Here is a 19,234-nt window from a genome sequence, read left to right on the forward strand (position 1 = left end):
GGAAAGAATGTTAAGTCTTATTATACAGATAAGTAATTGAAGGAATGTTAATTCTGTGTTTTCTAAAAAGGAGTATACAACATAAATAGCGAGAGGCAGACTTGCCTCAGGAATTTACAAATGGCTAGCAATTTTGTGGAAAAGTTGTAGCACTGCTTTGTGTGGTTTTTTTTATTATTTGTGTGTTTTTTTATATTAGTATTTATAGTGGATAGTGGATGAATAGAGACAATAATTTATTCAATAGTATCTTGCCACTGTAGGCAAACAACAATATGGGGAGCTGAACATCTATAGTGTTTCTTTTCACAGTGAAGGAAATGTTACCATTTCCCTGTTTCTCTGGATTCTGATCATGTGCAGAATCTGAGCATAGAGAGACCTCTTGACTATGTGGCAGATGCTACAAATGATGCTCATTGTGGTTTATACAGCCCCTGAAGTAAGTTGCTACTTGATAAACAGTCATCTGTGCTGAGCCCCACAGATATAGATTACATCGTCAAAAAACCTGCTGGTTTCAGACCAGAGTTAAGGTTATCTAATTTTCGCTCCAGTTCCACAAAGCCAGGAAATTGGAACCTATGGGTGATGCCTTAACAGATGTGCCATGTGATCAGTAATGATGTTGTGCAGTGTCACAAACTGTGTTCAATTACAACTTGTCCTCCATGTACTCACACTTTTCCTTGGTCTTTGAGGCCCAAATCAAGATAGGGAGGATGGAGTGCCTGGCAATAGCAAAGATGCTCCACATCAGCCTTAGGTTCCAGTTTCTGGCTTTGTGAAGCTTGATCCCAAATGATATAGCCTTAACTCTGGTCTGAAACTGGCAGGGTTTTTTTACTATCTAATTTTTGTGGTTTGTGAAAAGGAAATTTATCACCACAGTGTTGGCAATCCAGTTCGCTCCCCAATGTCACATTTAGTGTTGATTCTAATGAACACTGTATAATATAATGCAGTGAATTGCACTGTATTATATTTTCTATATTTCTAAAACAGTTGTAGGATATTCTGCATGATAGTGGCGTATTACAACAGTGTAGTAGAATCAACATGGTATAGTGGTTAGAGTGTGGGACTAGGACCAGAAGACCCGGGTTCAAATCCCCATTCAGCCATGGAACTCACTGGGCGACTTTGGGATAGTCGCTCATCGCTCCACCTAATTTACCTCATAGGGTGGTTATGAGGATAAACATAATAACAATGTTCACCATTCTGGGCTCCTTGGAGGAAGAGCAGGATATCAGTGTAAACATCAAGAAATAATAACAAAATAGACTACAGTATATGTACAACAGTATTTTGGAAGGTGCGTGTGAGGACCACTTTGGTAAAAAAAAAAAAACACCTCTATATTCAGAAAGCATCAGTGGTTTCAATAGTGTGCCTATTGGTGTTGAAAGAAGTGAGAGCAGGGCTTACAGCAATGGCCGGTCTGATAGTCTGAAAACTAGCCTGCCATCTCAGTTAAATGCCTACAATCTTTTTTCAAAAGAAGACGCAATGGTGTGACTTTTGAGGCAAATTGAGCAAATTTTTGAGGCAAGTCATCATAGCCGCAATGAACTCCTGAGCCATCCTGAACAAATTGGTCCCAAAGTGAACACTAAAGTTCACACCACGACCACAAGCCTGAGGGATCCCAGTGCCAAGCGTGAGACCAAGTCCATCAGCTCAGTCAGGGACTCCGCTGGGCAGCAGGGTGATCGGTACACCAACAGAAGTCCCAGTTTATTCCCGGTCTCCAAACTTAAGTACACTCATTTGATATGGTCAGACACTTTGACGGGGATCCTGGTAAGGGGGATGCTGTTCTTATAGACCACAGCCACTCTACCTCCCTGCCCAGGTCCCCTCACCTGCTCCTCAATAGAGAACCCTGGGAGCTTTCCAGTCTAGCTGCTCAAGAGCAGCAAAATGCCTCCATTCAGGCAAGTCACATTGAAAATGTAAACAGCAGGGGGAGCAGTCTCGCAGCAACTAACAACCCAAAAAACCAGCAACTTCCTTACACCAGATATACAACATCCTAGCTCTATATCACAGCGATTACATTTGAGACAAGGCATTAGCAACATGAACAGGACCCTGCTGTCCGCGTAGGGACTGCAGTGTCACAATGCAGGAAGTGTGAAAGCAGACTTCCGAGATCTTACGTGACCCTGTTGCAGGGTCTAATCTGGAAAGTGCCCTGGAGGGTGAAACTGGGACCAAACTGGGCCACCAGCCTCCCCAACCAAGAGTCTGAGATACATTCCAGATTTATGTTTATTTAACTAAGCTTTATTCAGAAGCAAGTCAATTTTCTTCCTTCTCCTTTCTCTCTCTTTCCTTTCTGACTGCACCCCCATCTCTACAAGATACCCACTGTGACAAACTTCTAATTAACAAAACATAAAAGTTTGCTAGACAGAACACAACAATAGGATACTTCAGACAGGTTGCTGGATCCTACTGGTAGAACAACCACCCAAGGCCCCTTGAGGCTTGACAGGAGGATATACCACATTAGCGTTATGGGAACCATGGGATAAGTTGAGCTTTGTAAATAGGCAGTAAGGAGGCTAAATTTCACTGAGATTACCTCAGTGTTCTTTTATGAAATAGGTGTTTTGTCTGCAAAGGGGAGCCTATGTGTGTAGCTTTCTGTCTAGTTGACAATGCTATGTAATTGTATTCATGTAGGCTCCCCTTGAATACATGGATGTCTGAAGCATGGCCAGGGTTGGAGACAGGAAAGATCAGCATGTTCTTGCTTCTTCTCTTCCACTATTTGTTTGCCATATAGTGGAGGGGAAATGAATGAAAAGGGCATGCGAGTCAAAAAGAAGTGGTATAAATGGGGCATTGACGTAAGTGAAACAGGGTTTAGAAGAGAGATGGATGTCCATTTGATATCTCTTTAGTGTATGATTGTCTTTGACTACTGCCTTAAGCACTAGTTCTTTGCCTGTCCATCTCACAGTAAGAAATAACTGTAGCATTTAATTGCAAAATGTCTTTTTCTGATTGATCTCTGGTAATGTTAGTGTGGTCTTGCAAAGTCCTGGTATTGCCTGAGAGATCTATAAGCATATAGTCTGGGCTGAAAAAGGGAGTAACTCCTAACAGATCCCCCTGTTGTTGACCTGACAGCTCGGTGGTCATGGTCAACCCATCTATTTTAATTACGACAGTGGCTCTAGTGACCCAGGTGCTCTAGCCTGGCCATCTTAGCTTTAATTCAACAAAGCGGAATTAGCATGCATATGTATTGAAAGACCAATTTAACTACAATCGGGGACAACATGATTGAATATATTCCTTTAGCAGTACTGCTGCAACCGAGCAATGACTCCCACCAAGCATGATGGCCCTGATGCTTTTACTGCAGCTGCTGTTGTGGACATTTCTTAATGACTGTGCTGAACCTCTGCTTGTTCTCCTAGGTCAATCGGTTTTAGCTCTTGTTGCAGGGTGGAAGTGTGAAAATAGATTCTTTAAGAAAGACAGACCTATATCTTAAGAGCAGGGGCGTAGCAAGGTTGGAGTGGGCCCAGAGACAAGATTTTAAAAAGTCCAGGGCCTCCGCACACCCCAGGGCCCCAAGGATTTAAGTCTGATATTTCAAAATAAGTATGCTGCCTGGAAATACATTTCACTGAATACACACACGCACACTTCACAATATATAGTGATATACATTGAGTACTATATATTTGTGCTACTTTTAATGCCTAGAACACACTAGAAACACTAATTATTAAAATGGGCCCCTCGCTGCAGATCAGCAAAGGAGACTTTCAATCATGCAGGGTGAGCCTATGTATGTTTTCTCAGAATTCTGAACAAATTCAGTAAATGGGAGTTATGTGACATGTCTCTTGGGGGCCCCTGGAGACAGCGGGCCACGAGACAACGGTCTCCCCTTGCCCAATTATAGTTACGCCCCTGCTTAAGAGATAGGAGACACAGAACTATAGAGATAGGGACAGTGCTTCATATACTGTCCATGCAGAGCAGAGATCTAAGAGCAAAATCACAAGATCTAAGGATAAAATTGCAAAAATAACGATTTAGAAAGGGTACCATAGATTAAAAATACTTATCATTAACTAAAATATAGCTACACTTCCACATGTACTATATAAAGGGAGCACAAGAGGTGTTAATAGGGTGGGGAGATCAACAGGGATGTTATTCCTGATTATTTTCACATAAAGGTAAAGTGTGCCGTCAAGTCGATTTCAACTCCAGAGCTCTGTGGTTTTCTTTTGGCAGAATACAGGAGGGGTTTACCATTGCCTCCTCCCACACAGTCGCAGTATGAGATGATGCCTTGTAGCATCTTCCTATATCGCTGCTGCCTGATATAGGCATTTCACATACAAAATTTAAATTTTCTTTTTCTAAACATCCTGCAACATTTAAAGTTTTAAATTCACTCCCAGAATGATAAGCATATACATTCTGATTATGAGCATACACAACTGAATCTGGAGTCATTTGCCATCCCATAGGAAAAACAGGTTATACTTTTAAAATGTCTTCTTGAGAAACCATTACAATGAATAACTGTACCTGATTAAGTGCCACATTGCAGGTGGCATTAATCAATTTACTCCAATCCATCAACTGAATTTCAGCTGCAGTTAGCATGATCTGAATTTCTAGAGGGATCTGGCCAGACTTATCTTATCTTACCAATGTAATCCCATAATTTATAAACTGAATGGTTGGCATTGCTTCACTGCAAGTAGTTCCATTTAAAGATAGGATCCAATCTGGTGGTCCAGATAAGATCAGGTTGTTTCCAGTGATTGTCCAGTTGTAAGGTTCCAAGTTGGTCATGATTCCTGTCACTGTTGCCTTTAGGGTCAATCCAGCTGATAGTTCATCTCCAGGTTCTCTTTTAGATTGGATCCCCACAATAACAGACAAGCTGAACAAAGTTTATAAGACCCATAGAGATTCTGACATAATAGCCACATCACAAGTTTTAGTCTTAGTCTTCCTCATAATGCCAGAGTCACTTTCATTGTGAAAAGCTGGTAGGGGTTTATAAGCTACAATAGCTCCAGTATGCTCTTCATGTGGAGAATACCTGAAGGGAGAGCCTAAAAGGGTTTGGGAAGAATGGGCTTGATCCGGTCTCCCCGCAGAGGAGCAGGGAGCCCGCCCTGGGTGGCCAGATCGGCTGCCCACATGATTCCCGGCTCCATCACAGAGCCAGTTGGGGCAGTGGAGTTTGGGGGCCTCCTGCCTCCCAGAAGTCCCAGCATGCCTTGCATGAGTGCACGGGGCATTCTGATGAGTGTCCAGATGCCGGGAGGCTTGATGTAGCTTCATGGTCGGGGGTGACTCGTGAGTCGTCACAGCGTGGAGCTGCACCACAGCAACACACGGTCAAAGAAATGGGGTTAGTGGGTTTGGGGGCACGTTTAAGCTGGCTTGCCACCAGGAGCCGCATGGCTCTCACTGCAGCACACAACCAGCCGAAACCGGGCTGGGCTCCCTTAGCTCAGTTTTGGCTGGTCATGAGAATAGCCTCATTGTGTAACAAAAGCTGTTGTATACTGTATGTAGATGCAGTTGGCGAAGAACTGGGAGTGGGGGGCATCCGGTGTTGTTCAAAATGGGATAAAACAAATAGTTGTAGGTGGATCCCATGTCCATAGACACCATGCATCTAGCGCTGCATTTGGGGGTAGATCGTGTTTCTGATGTAACATGCCCATAGCCAGTAGCGGCCTGTGAACACACTGGGGGGCGGGGCGGCCGGAGGCATCTTTAAGGGAAAAGAAAGTTGCTGCTTACCTCCGCAGCGTGCCTCCCAGCAGCCCCCGCAGCGGGGAATCGCCGCCGCCACTCACCTGGCTGCTGGTGGGGGCTCGGCTCTGTTTACGCCAGGTGAGTGGTAGCAGCAATTCTCCGCTGTAGGGGCTGCTGGGAGACACGCTGCGGAGGTAAGCAGCGACTTTCTTTTCCCTTAAAGATGCCTCCCGCCCCCTCAGTGGCGCATTCACGAGCCGCTACTGCCCATGGCTTCAACAGTACAGTAGGGACTGGAATGAACTCAGGAGTTGGTTCAATGGCCTATGTCTCAGCCCATAGGTACAATTATATCCACTCTAAAATCTTTAGCAACATCCTTCCTTTCACTTAACGACAGTGACACAATTGACTTTTGGGACAAAGTCCGACCCCCAAGATCTTCCTTCGTGTGTGGGCCCCCAAATGGCTGCTGGGTCTGCAGCTGAGTTATTCAGACTCAGCTGATTGGCAGAAGAATGTGGGGCTTAACAGCAGGGGGCAGGCAGAAGTGGTGGCAGCTGAAGTTTTAAACTGGTGTCAAGAGAATAATCTCTGCCTGCAGGTAATTGCAGCATAGATAAGGAGGCTCAGCTTGCAAGATCAAAGCCCTCACTCTCTTTTCCCTGCTTTCTCCTTTCTCCCTCTGTACATTGTTTTGCTAAGCCAGGCAAAAATACGGAGAAGAAGGCAGCCACAAGCAATAGGGAGCTGGGAAATGTATAGGAGATGGAGAGCATCTCAACCAATCACAGCTTTGCTTTCTTGCTTCAGGAGCTGCATTGTAATTGCAAGCAGGCAGCCCATTGGTTGCCTAGCATTTGTTGTATGCACTGTTCCCTCTATCCTCCCCTGCCAATCTGTGTGTGGAATGAGTTTTGTTCTGGGTGGCAGTATCAACGCAGTGTGTGAATGCATGTGCATTCAGAGTGGGGCCTTCTTGGTTCGATCTGAGCAGAATCTAAAATTAAGTGAGCAGACATTTTAAAAACCTTGTGAGTGCATGCACATGTGCACGCCTTAGAGGGAACACTGGTTGTATGTACTCCGCCTCTTCTTCTCTGCCCAGTAAAGTTCAAACAATTTTTCACAGCTGCTCACTTGGTGATGCCAAGTTTAAAAATCAAAGGGGAAAAAAAAAGACTGTCCATGTGATTAAAACAGGGGTGGGTGGGAACAGAGAAACATAGCAGAGAGAGAGAGAGAACAAAAACAATGATACGGGGGGGTGGGGGAGAGAGAACATACTTACAAAGAAGCAACAGAGAAAGAAAGAGGGGAAGCACAAAGAGAACATGTGGCAGGGGGACAGAGAGAGAGAAACAGAGAAAGGAAGTTTAACCTCTTCATTCTGCGGTCCTCGGGCAAAACTGTAAGTTTTCGTTTCCTCCCCCCTCCTACTTAGCTTTTGTTTGTGCATTTTATTTTATTTTTTGAAGCAGTGTGGGGGGAGGTTGATGCCATTTTTGTCTTCTCCAAGGCTGGACTTTTCTGTTTTTGCACCTTTGTGCAAACCCACCCAAGTTTTCCATCAACCAGGTTTGCAGAATGTCTGCAGCTGAGCAGGGACTGTGGGCTTTGACTCCTTCTTTCTTCTTCCCACCACACGTCTCTTCCCGCCATTTAATGCTGGACTTTTTGTTTAGCATTTTAGCGCTGCCTGCGCCACTCCCATATGGAATCATTACTGCCTCTTGGTAGGCAAGCTGGATGATCAAAATTAGTGTTTCTGCTCATTCCGTGGGGTAGTAGAAATAGAGGGGTGATTTCTGTGTGCCTTTGGTTTCAGTAACTTTTATTCAGTAAATTTTTGCTCCTCCCTGGGAGGAGACTATAAGTTAGTCTTGTAGCATGCATGAATTGTCCCCTTTGCTCCACCTTGGTTTGCATTTGGATGGGAGACTACAAGGCTATTCACACAAGCGTGCAAAACTTGGCTTCTTTGCCCAGTTTTGCAGGCTTGTGTGCACCACTGGGATTGGGCCCAATCCCGGTGGCTACACGGCGGCAAACTGTGTAGCGCCCTTAACTGCATTTTGTTGATCATGTGTCTGCCACGGCTGCTTGCAGTCATGGCAGACACACTCGGGATGGGTGGGAGAGGGGTGCCTAGTAATGCACTGTGCACTCACATAGGGCATTATTGGGGCTCCAGGGGCAGGGCACTATGTGGCAGCGCTTCCCTGTGCCCGACCCCCGGAGCTGCCGGGTGAGCTGTGAGTGGACTGCAGGCAAGCTGCTGCTTGTCTGGGCGGGTGATTCGCCCACCCAGGGAAGAGTAAGCGATCATCTTCAGGGAGGGTCGGGCAAACCGACTCTTCCCACAGACCTGCAGGGAGCTCTTCTCTGTGATCGTGAGAACAGCTCCTACATTTGAGCGTTGTAAGATATTCCCCTTAGAGCAGGGGCAGGCAACCTTGGCTCTCCAGCTGCTGTTGAACTCCCCGCCACAATTTATTGTGACAAGGATAATGGGAGTTGTAGTTCAACAACAGCTGGCAAGCCAAAGTTGTCTTAGAGGATGGAGCCATAGCTCAATGGAAGAGCATCTGAGGTCCCAGGTTCACTCCCTGGCATCTCCAGGTAGGGCTGGAAAGACTCCTGCGTGTAACCTTGGAAAGCTGCTGCCAGTCAGTGTAGACAGGACTGAGCAAGATGGACCAGTGGTCTGAATCGGTATAAAACAGCTTCTTATGTTGCTATGTTCCTCTGCACTGAAATATTTTTTAAAAATCTTATCTAATGGTGTATTATAAAATAATCTAAACACTTTTTGTAAAGGTAAAGTTTGCCGTCGGGTTGGTGTTGACTCCTGGTGACCCTATGGTTCTATAGAGCCCTGTGGTTGTCTTTGGTAGAATACAGGAGGGGTTTACCATTGCCTCCACCCATGCAGTATGAGATGATTCCTTTCAACACCTTCCTATATCTCTGTTGCCCGATATACGTGTTTCCCATAGTCTGTAGCTGGTGGGAAAGCAAGAAACCTATGTTGCAGATTTTCAGTTGGCTGATAGAGTCACATATTGTTTTTGACAGTTCTCAAAATGGTTGCTAGAGGCTGTTGTTGACTAATATTCCATGTTGAGTTTGAATTCATTGACATTATGCAAGCAATAATTTGGCCTAAATTTTGAAATCCATCAGCATATGAGGGTGTGTGTGTGTGTGTGTGTGTGTGTGTGTGTGTGTGTGTAAGGAGCAGCAGACTTGCTTTCTGTTGCTCTTGAGGGCAGAACTAGAACCAATGGGTTAGAATTACTAGGAAGCAAGGATGGAGGGGTGGGATGTCAGGCCTCTAGGCCCAGGGTCTAAAATTAGCTGCACCTCTGCCTACGGAGGATGCAAAACTTCAAAGGCAATTTAGTGACCTGATGGTGGGGTTTCTTCTGTCTCCTGTTTGTAGAGGGGAGAGAGTTTGTTAGGTTTCTGCAGGGTATGATCTGTTGCCCTGTAAGAAGAAGAAAAACTTAGTACTCCTAAGTTAGGAGGTTACTCCTAACAGATGACCCATATCAGAAAATTCTTTCTGATGAGTTAGTAAGAGCTGGTTTAAAATGTTCACTTACTTGTATGTTCACAATGTTTACCAAATGTTTCAAATATTCACTCATTTTTCATCAGACAATACTGCTCCATTTTCATGTGAGGAATTCACTTGTATGAAAACTCAGCTCAGTCAAAACTCAGCACCTCAAGCCAAAAGATAGTTACCAATAGGGATGTGCACAAAAACGGTTTGCCTGGTTTGGTTCAAATCCAAACTGGATTCGAACTGGTCTGAGCGGGTTCAGTTTTGGCACCCCTTGAACAGGGAACCAGTTTGGGCCAGGTTTGAGGTGCGGGGTGTTCTATTTTAAGGTTTAAAAATGGCTTACTGCCCAGCAAGGTCAGAAGTGGCCTGAGAGGAGGTGCCACAGCCGCAGTGTGTGTGTGTGTCCAACATCTTCCCACCCGGCCGCCCAAGGGCTGTTTTGGCCTATTTCAGGGCCATTTCAGCCCTCTGTGAGCATGCCTTGGCCATTCTTTAGGCCATCATACATACAATGGCAGTTAACTGTTTGAATATCAACCACTCAAATCACTTGAGTGTGAAACGGTTCTAATTAGAACCGGTTTGCACATCCCCACTTAACGAACTTTCTGAAATGGTTAATTTTTGATTGGATGCAAAGATACATGGTTTTCACCTGAGAGCACTTTCAAGCAAGTTACTTCCCATGTTGCAATGGACCCTGAGAAAAAATACCACCTCAGCAAGTGAATGCAGAATCGCCTTATAACAAAAAGAAAGGGTATGACTATTTTTAATTGATAACAAATCAAATTCTTTCCCAAGCCATTTTTAACCTGTCAGGATGTAGCAGCAGGTTTCTGTTGCTTATGGCAATGGGAAGGGGCCGCAGGACTAATGAATTTGCCAGTGTAATGGCTCTGGTCCCCACTTACAGATAGATAAATGGCTGGGCTTGGGTGGGACAAGGGAGATACGTACAAGGAAACGTTAGCAATGTCATTGTGAAATTGAAAAATTAATTAACATTTCTGCCATCTGCTGTGGACTCAATGGTTAGAAACCAAAGTGAAGAGGGGGAGACCCTAGATCCTAATCTTTGCCAATTGTATGATAGCTGTGAGACAGAAGTGTGAAATACCCACAGAAAAGGCAGAGAATATTGCCCCTCTCATCCATTCTTTCCTTTTTATACTTCTTATTAAAGCAGTGTATGTTCCTTTTAAAATCAAGGGAAATTGCCTACTTATCTGAAAGAGATTTTGCAGGAAGTTTTTTTTTGCTCCCATTAGTACAAGTACTGGCATAGGAGTAACTCTATGAATGTGAAATTCACTGAGACTATTCATTGGAGAAGTTACTCACATGTATTAGTTTTCTGCAAGGCTTGGCTGATGTGTATGAATCCTCTCCAAATATTAAGTTGCACCTGTGGGAAGAGGGAAAGTGGAGAACACAGACTTTTTAAGGTACTGTCTTGAGCACAATACTACAGGAACATAAACCAAGTGACATGATCTTTTGCACCAGCTTTGCCTTGTCTTGGCTTTGTCACAGTTGAAGAATTTAAATCGATAAAAGGATCCCTCCATTTGACACACAAATGCATGCAACAAAGTCCCAATGGTATTTATTTGATATGAAAGGAGGCTAGGAAGCTGTGACTTTGAGTGGAGGTGTAGTGGTTTGCCACCTCTGACACCCTCCAACTGTCCCAGTTTAGTCATTTTTAAACAGCTGCCATTTTTGGAGCCTTGTCCTGATGAAACCCCACCACCCAATCATTAAAATTTTACAGAAATGCCTGTTCGTTCAGTGCAATTAGCAGAAGATTAGACCCAACCTGGATACTTATAATAAAAAGCTGAAAATTGCAGGATATGTTCATATGATAGCTGTGATGGACACAAAATCTAGCTAGGGAAAAATTTCATATTTAGAAATGGTGGGTTTCTCTCCGTTTAGCTAAGTGCCCATATCTCTGAAATTTAAAAGACCTATCTGAAACTAATAAACTCAATATTCCTGCACTCAAAACAGAAGACCTTGAAGGAAAAAAAAATTACATAGGATTTTATAACCAATGATGTTGAGGAGGTTTTCTGTTTGTCATGACTATCAAATGAGTGCACCTTGCATGCTTAATCTTTTTATTTATTTATTTAATTCTGGGTTGAGCACTAATTTCATTGGACAACATGTTTCTGTCAGAAACATATAGTCCAGTGAAATTAGCGCTTTACTCAGAATAAAATAAGTTAAAAAAATTAATGCCTGTGACTGCTGAAAATGAAACCTCAGTAGACATCACAAAGTGTACTTAAAAGTTATCAAACTTGCATACAACCTTGATATTCTTCCTATTATGACGATGCCAAAAAGTGTGATAGGACTCGTTCATTTCATACTTCACCAGCCAGGCCCACCACACGTGATAGGGAAGTACATAGCAATAGCAATAGCACTTACATTTATATACCGCTCTATAGCCGGAGCTCTCTAAGCGGTTTACAATGATTTAGCATATTGCCCCCAACATTCTGGGTACTCATTTTACCGACCTCGGAAGGATGGAGGGCTGAGTCAACCTTGAGCCCCTGGTCAGGATCGAACTTGTAACCTTCTGGTTACAGGGCGGCAGTTTTACCACTGCGCCACCAGGGCTCTTTTTGCTCTTTGAGGGCACATACACTATCCTTCCTCCCTTACAACCCACTGGAGCACCTTTCCCTAATCATGTGGAAGGGGGTGCAATTCATCTGAACCACTCCTTTACATGTAATAGAAATAATAAGTTAAAAATACTAATTTGAACACATGCATAGGGGATGGTTCAGACAACCCCTCTGCTCATGTAATAATGGAAAGGTATCTCTGAGCACGGAGGTGGTGTGTGACATGTGCACTCGTGGAGTGTGCACTTTCTTATCTCATGTGGTTGGCCAAGTGGATGAAGTATTATCCAGTCTACCCCACAGCATCTTCTGGGAGCCAGGGCTGGTGTCAGCAATAGGCCTTCTCAGGAGTGTGGGCCTTGGACACTGCACAAAGAGAGCTGCATGGTGTAATGGTTACAGTGTTGGACTAGGCCCAGGGAGACCCAAGTTCAAATCCCCGCTCAGCCTTGAAACTCGGTGGGTGACTCTGGGCCAGTAATCTATCTCCCACCTTAATCTGCCTCACAGGATTGTTGTGAGGATACACAAGATCACAAAAACCGCTGTCCTCCCATCAGCGTCTTAACCAAAAGTCGAGCATACACATAACCATGTACACTAGGGGTGTGCAATTCGGTATTTTCGGTGTTTTGGTTCGGACCCGAACCGAAACACCCCTGTTCTGTTCTGTGCCCGAATTTTGCTCACCCGAAACACCCCCGATTCGGTTCGGATTCGGATTTATCCGAATCCGAATAGATTCGGGTAAGAAAAATGGGTCTTGGGGCCAAAAGAGTGGGGTGGGGTGGTAGTGCCCAATGGGTGGAGGCTACCACCCAAATTTCAGGGGGATTGGGCAAAGGGCTCATTTTTGGTGATTTTTTGAAGTTTTAGTGTCTTTGGGGCAGATCAGGGGCAGAAAGTGGGATCTGGGCCAGAAGAGTGGGGTGGGGTGGTAGTGCCTAATGGGTGGAGGCTACCACCCCAATTGCAGCATGATTGGGCAGAGGGCTGATTTTTGGTGAATTTCTGAAGTTTACGCGTTTTTAAGGTTTCCCCGCATTAGGTAGAATGGGGGGTGTATCGTTTCACGTCGGGGAGAAAGGGGTGGCCTAGAGCGGTGTGGGGTTGGTGGTAGTGCCAGGTAGGGGCAAGGAAGCTACCTGAATTTTTTCAAAGGATTTGGGCAGAGGGCTGATTTTTGGTTAATTGTTGAAGTTCATGTCTTTAAGGTTTAGATTCTATGATAGCAAATTAGTGTGGATTCATGGTGTGTCATTGAAAATCTCATTTGCTATCATAGAATCCACACTCAGAATACCTCAGAAACAACAGAACCCTGTACGCCATGGGTTAGAAACCCATGGGGGTGGTTGGCACCCTATGTGCACTACACCACCACTCGCTCTGGGCCACCCCAGCACCCCCCAAGTGCACTTATGGGGCTGCTGAAAGCTCCATTCTATTATAACTTATGAGGAAAAACCTTAAAGACGCGTAAACTTCAACAATTCACCAAAAATCCGCCCTGTGCCCAAATCCTTTGAAAAAATTCAGGTAGCTTCCTTGCCCCTACCCGGCACTACCACCAACCCCACACTGCTCTAGGCCACCCCTTTCCCCCCGACGTGAAGCGATACACCTTCCATTATACTTAATGGTGGAAAACTTTAAAGACGTGTAAAATTCAGAAATTCACCACAAATCAGCCCTCTGCCCAATCCCTCTGAAATTGGGGTGGTAACCTCCACCCATTAGGCACTACCACCCCACCCCACTCTTTTGGCCCCAGGACCTTGTCAGTTAAAGTAAAAGGAAAGCAATTTCTGCATTGAAATCAATGGAGGCAAAAAGTCGGGAAATTCAAAGAGAAGTCAAACTGAAAACGGAGGGGGGAGAAGAAGACAAGGCTGGCACTTTTCTAGGGCACAAAAAGGAGACCCGAAACACCCGAAAAATTCGGACCCGAAACAGGGGTGATTCGTTTCAGGTCCAAAAATTATCGGGTTGCATCATGGGTGATTCTGTTCGGCTCCGAATCACCCGAAATTGGTCGTTTCGGGCACAGATCGTTCTGTGCCCGAAACGTTTTGCACATCCCTAATGTACACTGCTCTTGGCTCCTCATTGGAAGAGCAGGATATAAATGTAGAAATATCTCTCTATGTGTGCAGAGATACTGACAAAACACATCTATGAAATGGAATTGCTAATTGCTGCTTTTGTGCTTACTCCCTACAGTCTCTGTGTTATATGTAAATGTTACTTTTCCTGTTGGCTAGTCCTTTATGCTTTTCCCAGCCCACTGAGATTCTAGGAAAGCAAGTTGGAACTGCAACTGAAGTTTGCAGAGTGGAAGGAGGAGGCAGGAGGAGTTTGGGCAAGAGGGTCTAGTTCAGCCCTCCACCTGCTTCCTTAATTTAATGATAAACTACATCAAAATGAACATTACACATTGAAAACATTGACTTCTTCCCTTGAAGAAGTGATTGTTCTGGTAACTTCTTTAAAAAGTGTGTGTGTAGGGGGGTGTGCCTCTTTATATTGTGAACTAGATTACTGGAACAAGGGTGGCAGAGAAGAGGAAAGCAGTGGTGAATACAGATATTCACAGATATAAAAGTGCTGGTAATTACCTTGAAAGTTCTAAAATAACTGAGCTAACTGAGCAAAGAGGCACCTTTTAAGTGGTGATTCTCTTTGTTGAGTGGGGGAGAGCAACAGGCCCCATCCGTTCCCAGCACAGCATCCCTCCTGGGGCTATTGCTGGTGCCTGTCACGTTTCTTTTTAAGATTGTGAGCCCTTTGAGGACAGGGAGCCATTTTACCCATTTTATTTACTTACTTACTTAATTTCCATGTAAACCCGCTTTGGGAAACTTTTGTTGAAAAGTGGTATATAAATATTTGTCATATTCATAAATGGCTTAGGACCGGGTTACCAGGGAGAGTGCCTTCTGCATGAACCCCACCGCACATTAAGGTCATTGAGTGAAGTCTGTCTCTGGATGCCGCCAGATCATCTGGCAGTGACTCGGGAACAGGCCTTCTCTATAGTTGCTCCTGGACTATGGAATGCGCTCCTTATAGATATTGGTGGTTTAAAATCTTTAAAGGTAAAGTGTGTTGTCAAGTTGGTGTTGACTCCTGGCGACGGCAGAGCCCTGTGGTTGTCTTTGGTTTACCATTGCCATCTCCTGCGCAGTATGAGATGATGCCTTTCATCACCTTCCTATATTGCTGCTACCCAATATAGGTGTTCTTACCAGCCTCTAAAAGAGCCCTTGAGACACCTTTTTTTTAAAAGCCAGGCTTTTAGCAATCTTCGAGTGTTATAATTATTTTAACAGTTTGTCTTATTTTGTTTTTGTTGCATTTGTTTTTGTGAACTGCCTAAAGCCTTTGGAGTCATGCAATATATAAATACAATAAATAACAACATATATAGATATATATATAGGTATGTTTGCTGGGGAGAGAGAGGGCTGTGGGATCATCCCATATACTGAAAAGTCTGGCTGAACATGAGCACAGAGCCAGCCTGTTCTTGAATTCTAAGTGTGTGTGTGTGTGTGTGTGTGTGTGTGTGTACAAGTGGGATTTCAGTGATAAATGGAAAGTACTTTGCATATTCTTGGAGGCAGTCTCTTGTATTGCTTAACTGTTATTTCTGTTTAAGAGTGGTCTGCTATGGTTCACTGTCTGATCTCCAGGCAGTTGCTTATTGCTATGCCTCAGTGTACTGACCCCTTTGCCTGCAGCATTTGTTGGTCAGGTACCCTTTGGAACATAGATTGCTGGTATGTCTGAGATGTACATAAAGAGCCAGCACCCAGGTGGAGGATCTTGTAAGCGAGATATAAAGCCATATGACACTCTGCATGGGTCAGTGCTTTCTGTGAACCCCTGGACCTGGAGCCTGGACCTAAAGGCCTTTGGAGCCACCACCCCCTCCCGGAAATTAAGCATTATCCAATGCTACCCAAATAATCTGCAAAAAAACCCAAACACCTCAGTATACAAAACTTTGCAAATCAACATTTTCATTGAATTATTTATGTTTAAAAAAACAGGATTTATCATTAAAAGCTTAAAACATTGGGGGGGGGGGGAAAGACACAAACACCTCTCCTTGAAAAGTGTGCAACTATGAATCCGCTCACAGTTGTTCCTGAGGTTTATATACTCTTAACCAAATCCTCATTCTCAAACTGGAGGAAAACACTTAAAGGGTCCCCACACTCCTCCTCCCTGCAGGACCATCCTGCACAAACTTAGCAGTACTTGCTGGATCCAAGAACTATCATTGCTTCCTGAGCATACTGCAAAGGTGTTCCTAAAGCCAGGTCTCTCCATGAAGGGGAGTGATCACAAATACTCATTTGGACCAGGAGAAAAGAGGGAGACAGGGGCATCACTGGGAAAACAAAAAGAAAAAAACCATCAGGGAGGGCCCACCTCTTTTCTTCCTGATCATTCAGTGGTGTAACAAACTTTGAAGGGGCTTGTGTGCAATAATTAAACATGGACACCATTGGATAATTTCCTCATTGGGCTAAATGGGAAACTCCAAAAGATTAATAGCTCCCAAAGTGCTGAGCAGAAATCTCTAAAACAGTTTTAGAAAATTTAAAAAGAAAGGGGGGGGGGGCAGAAAAAAACTGAATTCAAGAACTTTTTGTAACTTTCTGCCTTAGATCAAGGTAGTTATGACACTTGTAAACCATTGAATCCCCTGCTCTGTCCATCATTCAAGCCTCGTTTGGAAGAAACTGTTCATGCCTTCATATAAAAGGAGTAGTAGCCCCATTTTTGCACCCCATGTTATAACTGCAGAATGGCTGGCCATAAGGTTCTCAACATTCATATGGTATTCCTGAATAATGATAACATTAATTGTGTAATGCAAGTTTGGGGTGGTATAAAAATATGTTAAATAAATGTTCAAAGATATCAGCCCACCCTCTGATTTTTAATGATTTTTTTAAAGGTAGTTTTGATTTCAAAAAACCCATTAAAAATAAATGGATGAGTTGATCTCCTTGAACAGCCACATATTTAATGCTATCATCATCTAGGAACACCATGTGAAATTTCAGAGATTTCTGCACAGCCATTCGGGATCCTCTCATCAGATCATTTGAATCTCTCCACTCTGCCTCTTCAAGCGGGGGGGTGGGGAATCCCAAATTAGTTTCCTGTGCAAAAGGAGGGAGATGTTGAGGCTATTCACACGATGGGAGAAAATTGGGCTAGCAGAGGCTAGCCCAATTTTCTCCCATCGTGTGAACCACCGGGTAACCTGCTACAGTACCCCTGTCCTTAAACCAGGTTTGCAGAATGTGCCTCTCCATGCTGCGGCAACTCACAAGTAGAACCCCAACCGGGAGGCTCAAAAGCAGCCTCCCGGCTCGGGGGTCTCTCCAGCATGCCCTGTGCCCTCGTGCAGGGCATGCTGTAGCTTCCGGGGGCCACACAGCCCCCGAGCCCCCACCGGCTCCATAACGGAGCCGGCAGTCGTGTGGGCAGCCGCCCTGTTCGTCTGCGGGAAGAGCGAGCTAAGCCCGCTCTCCCTGCTAACCCCCTCATGGCTCTTCTCACTAATTGTGAGAAGAGCCTTGATGTTTCTCTGCCTTAAGGGGCTCCAAATCTAAAAAGAAATGCCAGGGAGACCCCAGCAACAGTCCCTGGAAAGATGCAGTGTTGTTGTTGAAGAGGGACACTTGCTAAAATTCTTCTTCCTGAATTGAAGAGACTTTCCAATAGGGATGTGTAACAGGCTCAAGGTCAAGCTGGTTCACCATTGAACTGGTCTGGCTTGAGGACTTGTCCTTGATCATGACCAGGCCTGGTTTGCCCCAACCAGGGGGGAACCGGTGGGGGGAGAGGGAGACTAAGGAGACCCACCCACACTGTCTGTGGCCATGCCAGCACCCCCCTGAGGCTGCCAGACCCATGGAAGTGAGTTACATTTTTAAAAAAAGTTTAAAACCCCAAACCGGCTTGAATTTAAGCCAGACTGGTGGGGTATGTGTGTTTGGTGCTACAAAACTGAACATGCCTGTTTCAGTTCATTTTGGTTCAGACTTGAACCAAAACCAGGAAAATCGGTTTTGTGCACACCCCTAGTTTCCAAGGTGCTTCTTTGCCCAATTAGAAGGTTCCATAAGGGGCCTGCCTAACAGTAGATCTGTCCTCTGCTAGGAACTAGTATAATCCTTTATTTTCAAAGTGGTCTAACCTTAATGATTTACACATTTTGTTTTGGTACTTTCTGACAGGGACATAAGAAGAGACCAGCGATGTCCAAAGAAGAGCACTCAGGTGGCTGCTGTACTTGTATTCAGTGCCCCAGCAAGGATTGTGATGGGCAGCTGGGCAGTCCAGCACCAACTGCTGATCAAGTGATGATGGGACAAAAGACTGAAGACTCCTGTACATGCTCACCTCTCCACAGCATATCCTCAGAAGAGGATGGGGAGTCCATTAGGCAATTCAGCTGCCTTCTGGACCAGTAGAATGGGCCAAATTGTCGGGAAAGGAGACCAGAGGAAGGCAAGGAAGCAGATTGGTTGGAGAGCCTGGCCAGAAGGGTAGAAAAAGGCAGCTCTGCTCGGTCAGAGTCTTTGGTTGCAGAGTAAGAGCATCAGCTGACCAGCAAGAGAAAGGAAGAAGGTAAAACTCCAGGTAGAAGGAAGAGCAAGCTAAAAGGTGAGATTGCCTGGGAGGTGGAGAGCTGATGGGGGAGAGAATTACTGTGGTGTCTTTGTGAATTTTTTTATTGCTACTGCTCTTCTGCTTTCTGCAGTATTCTTTTAACTTTTGTTAGCTGCCTGAAGTCTGTGGAGAAAGACGGAGTGCAGACTTCTAAACAGAATGACAGCTAAGTAGTTTCCTCTGTCTGTTCTTAGGGGCAGGGACCCCTGCTTACTGCGCAAAGAGGTACCTTTCAAAGTGGTGATTCTGTTTATCTCTGCCAAGGGCAGAGTAGCTGGCCCTGTTCAACCCCAGCACATCATCCCTCTGGTGACTGTTGCAGGTGTCCACCTTGTGTGTTTTTTTAGACTGTGGGCCCTGTGGGAACCGGAAACCTTTTTTCTATGTAAACTGATTTGTGAAGATTCTTGCTGAAAAGCAGTATATAAATAATATTAGTATTCCAAGTAACTTACAGCAACAAGACCTGGAGACCTGTGCTTCTTATCTTCTAAATAAACCAAGTGCCATGCTTCCTTCACACTTGAAGCACAGGAATAGATAGCAG

The sequence above is a fragment of the Hemicordylus capensis genome, chromosome 5, assembly GCF_027244095.1.
Source record: "Hemicordylus capensis ecotype Gifberg chromosome 5, rHemCap1.1.pri, whole genome shotgun sequence".
Lineage (NCBI taxonomy): Eukaryota > Metazoa > Chordata > Lepidosauria > Squamata > Cordylidae > Hemicordylus > Hemicordylus capensis.